Source organism: Arachis duranensis, chromosome 7 (assembly GCF_000817695.3).
Source record: "Arachis duranensis cultivar V14167 chromosome 7, aradu.V14167.gnm2.J7QH, whole genome shotgun sequence".
In the NCBI taxonomy this organism is placed as follows: Eukaryota; Viridiplantae; Streptophyta; class Magnoliopsida; order Fabales; family Fabaceae; genus Arachis; species Arachis duranensis.
Window position 1 is genome coordinate 26,316,194 of NC_029778.3, and position 4,419 is coordinate 26,320,612.

The 4,419-nt window shown below is 35.1% G+C and overlaps 1 long non-coding RNA gene across 4 annotated transcripts in view; it reads left to right on the top strand.

Annotated features, from left to right (window-relative positions):
- Window positions 1-55: 55 nt before the first annotated feature.
- The window catches only part of LOC107458451 (uncharacterized), a 9,899-nt gene continuing 5,535 nt past the window's right edge, over window positions 56-4,419 (top strand). Inside the window, exons 1-4 of one of the 4 annotated variants that reach the window (XR_008001202.1) lie at window positions 56-864; window positions 1,802-1,881; window positions 2,759-2,930; window positions 3,399-3,539. This is a non-coding gene — a long non-coding RNA (uncharacterized LOC107458451). Of the gene's footprint in view, window positions 865-1,801; window positions 1,882-2,749; window positions 2,931-3,398; window positions 3,540-4,419 lie in introns of all 4 variants that reach the window. The other 3 variants (XR_008001203.1, XR_001586041.3, XR_008001201.1) reach the window with 3 other exon arrangements.

Below are 4,419 nucleotides of genomic sequence, written 5' to 3' on the forward strand. Positions count from 1 at the left end.
ACTAGTTAATATATAACAAGCAACTAGTGCATGTTTAGGTGATTGACAAGTGTCATGATCAGTTAAATGACACGTGTCAGAGCAAGTAAAATTACATTGACAACTTACAAAGTGAAATGTAAACATTGAAACGTTACGAGTAAAATAGACATTGCAGCTGCCAAACTATCAGCTCAGTAGCTCTGAAAAAAGTGTTTTTGACAAAAGAAAGTTGAGAAGGAGATTTTGGCTATCAGTGGGTTCTTTCTCTTTTTGGGGTTGGAATTTAAATTTCAAACACAAGATTTGAATGAGCATTCCAAATCAGAATTGAGTGAATAAATTTAAACTTAGGGTTTTATAATTTAAATCTTCCAAGTTCCATGCTTGATTTTCCGTCTCTCTCTCTCTCTCCGCTTCTTTCTTTCTACTTCGGCTCTCTCTCTCTCTAAAAGAAAAAAAAACAAGATCACCGGTGATGGAAACAGTAACTGGCATAGAAGATATAGAATGGGCGTGCTCAGTGTTGTGGGTTAGGAGAGCGTAAAAAGAAGACGATGACAGAGTCTCCGAATCTGTTTCCGACGAGTAGTAAAGATGACGAACAATAAATTAGAGGTGGCGGTGGCTGTTGATGCAGCTGGAAGGAGAAAGAATAGTCACACGGTGACTGGTGCTACTACCGTAAGAGAAGAAGGAACAGCTGGCAACAAGTTGATGACTTCAGTCAAAAGAATGTAGAGCTTCGGTCGTCGGTGGTGCAAGAGGTAATTTTTCTTCTTTAAAAACAGATAGTTATTTTCTTTTTAAAAAAAGTTACAGAAAATGCCATTAGAGTTTGAGATGCAATCAGAGGAAACGCCGGAGCTCCTGTGCAATGTTTCGGTAAGTGTTCCGGCACTGTATTTTTGTAGTGTGGTATTATTAGTATTTTAGTTTACTCTGTCCCCTGTTAGCAAAATCTTCTAACCGATAAATATGATGGTTAAAGTCATGTATTACTTGCAGTATTTTGTGAATATGCAGCAATAATACTAATCATAGTTCATAAATCATCTGCTTTAATTTACTTTTTCTTCTGCTATATGTGCATAATGAATGTAGCTTTCCAATTTTTACTTGCTGAGCAATTTCTATAAACTCAGTATATACCATTGCTGTAGTTCTATGTTATGGTTTGTTGGCAGTTTCTTAATCATTGAACCATGCTCTTGACTATTTTCTATAACTATAACAACCTGAAAATTATATAGATTTTCTTTCCCCCATTTTGAGAAGCAAACATTTTTTAGTTAACTAATTGAAATTTGAAAAACAGGTCACTCTATGTAAAACAAACATTTTTTTGTTAACTAATTGATTATTAGCATTATATTAGAGAAGAGATCATAAACTTAAATTTTTAGGTGATTCTATTAGCCTGTGTACTATAGTTTAATCACATCTTTTTTGTGTATCTTGGTTATAATGAACTTGGATGTAGCTGTCTTTTTTTTTGGTGACTTGGATGTAGCTGCTTCATTGTGGTTTAGGAGAGGAGAGAAGGCAGAGATAATAAGAGATGTATTCATCCTAATTTAGTGCTATTGCTGAAAGTTTTTAATTGCTCTCTCTTGCCTTTTCTGTTGTTCCTCTCCCTCTGATCTGAACTCTTATGTGTATTCAATTTGCATCATTTTATTTTCTGCTTAGATGATATAGCTTAAGCTGTTCACCGTTCAATTTGCACCATTATATTGATCTTTGGAGATGACGTAGTTGTTGTGCTACTAATAATCTGATTTTTAATTATTATATTATTTGTGTTATGCTATTGTTTCAGAAATTCCATGAGGTAAGTCAGAAAAAGCAAGAAGCCCCCAATAAGGCCAATCAAGTGGTACCCTCATTTGAATTGGATAGGTAAACATCTTTTGGATAAAATATTGAACATGATGTATTTTGTTTTTATTATCAAATGTTAGAGATGTGTTATTCTCTATTCTCTATGACTTGGTGTTTCGGTTTGATAATTACTTAGTACACAATTATTATTATCGTAATTTCATAATGATATATATGCAATGGAGGGGAGAACAAACTAGGTATAGATTAAACACTAAGAATCACAGTTTTTGGGTATATATAGATGGATGATCATATCAGTTAAATAGATTCTGAAATCATATCCTATGTTCTCTGTGATATTGATTTGTGTGATGGAATCCTCAAGAATATACCTGTTTTTAAGCTTGCTTCTTTGCATGTTATATGCTTGATTAAATGGCTATAAACTCTTTGAATTTTGCTTCATTTGTTCTAACTTTAGATTGGAAGATTAAGAAGTTAGTTAATGAATGCAAGGGTAGTTAATAAGAAAGAGCAGCTAGCAGCAAGTTGACGATTTACATATTTTTAGTTAAGATTTTATGTTTTTCCTTATTGCATATTTGTGCATTGAAAAAGAACTTGATTAGTTTGGAGTGCAGAAAAATCCTCCACCTTTGACTGTGTCCAGCAACTAAGAATTGCATATCAACATTTGAGAATGTCACTGTTAATTTTTTTGGTGAATATATATTTACAAATATAAGACTATAATCAGTTTTGCTTTCCTGTGATGTGGTTTGCTAAAGCTATAACCAAGAATTTTATTATTATCTCAAATTGCTTGGGTTATTTATTCATGTTGCAATTGAGGATTTAGATATATTTTGCTTTTAGCAATGACAGTGATTGCAAGTAGAAGATAGTTACTTGAAGTTTGTCTTAAAGCTAATATTATTAATAGTGTCTTTAGGTGGATTGTCAAGGTTTTGGGACTTGGTTCAAAGGTGGACTGTCTTCAGTTTCATTATACGGTATCCCGATGATAAGGATGCTGAGGTTGCTGGCAGCACCGCTGGTCATGGCGGTTAAGGATAGTATGGCCATGGGATGATAAAGTCAGTTCTATATGAACATAAAAAGAGGTGTTGAATTTGTTAGTTTTTTTTCTTTTTTTTTTTGAGTTCTTGATTTTGCTTTTGTGAATTGTGCAATTGATTGATTTTTATGATTGCACTTTTTGTTTGGTTTATGCTAATGATTTGAAGTATGCGTATTAAGTCTCAGCATGATCTGCAAAGTCATGACTTGATCATACGCTCATAACTAATTAATAAGTTGCTCTCAGGCTCTTAGCTTAGCCCATGTTATCAATTATTGTTTATTTATTTGAAAACTTAAGCTATGAACCAAACTATGCCTAAGTTGAATTAATTGTCATGTTATTAACATGTTCTGATCAATTTTGCTCAGGCTTTTGTGAATACTCAAAAGCAAAAACAATTTTGAATCTATGGAGAGCAAACTTTTTCATAGTTGCTGTACCCAAATGCAGTTATTATTCTTCATTCTATGATCATTTAATATATTCTAATATCTATATATGTATGTAGGTTGATTTTGGCATCGTTAACAAGATCAAGGTCCTACAACTTCGTGAATTAGCCGCACGCTACTCTTTATTATTCTCAAAGAACAATGAAAGGTGGCTTTTTGATTGGGAAAGCCTCAGGAGTATCAGAAACTGCACAAGGGTATTCTTTCATCTCTCTTACTTATTACAAACTGCTTATATATACCTCATTTTTTGTTGATGTGTTTGGTTGCGAGAAAAAAGGATCAAATAGAAATTTTTTTATCCTATCTATGATTTCAGTCAAGGCATTCTTATTTGTTACTTTATTTAGACAATTTTAAATATTTTGTTATTCAACTCCGCCTATGTTACACGTGCGGTACATAGCCGGTCCCAAACCCGGATAAAGGAGGAGGGTTGTGTTAGGTCTTCGGCAACCAACGTAAAAATATAGCCGAACCCCCATGACATGAATCAAAGACATTATTGCGCTAAAGCTAGGTCGTTGCCCGGAAGCAACGCGCCGTATGGCTCGAGTACGGTGTCAAAGCAAGAGCCGCTGCATCGGTGCCCGGATGTAGTGTTAAATGAGCAAGGGTTCTCGCGTTTTCGTGAACGGACGAGGGTAAATAAGCTAGTTCACAAAGGAAAAGGTAAAGGTCGAAGCGACAAAAGGTTGAGATTTGGGACATGGAACATAGGCACTCTAACAGGAAAATCCATGGAGGTGGTGGACACCATGACAAGGAGGAAGATTAACATTATGTGCCTACAAGAAACGAAATGGGTTGGTGCAAAGGCTAGGGAGTTGGATTCTTCTGGTTTCAAACTTTGGTATACAAGAAAGGTGAAGAATAGGAATGGAGTTGGAATAATTGTGGATAAGCAGTAGAAGAAGGACGTCGTGGATGTCAAGAGGGTGGGAGATCGGATCATCTCTATCAAACTTGTGGTGGAGGGAGGTGCTTTCCATGTGATTAGCGCCTATGCACCGCAAGTGGGTTCGGACGAACAACACAAGATAAGGTTTTGGGAGGATCTAGAGAGTTTGGTTCAAG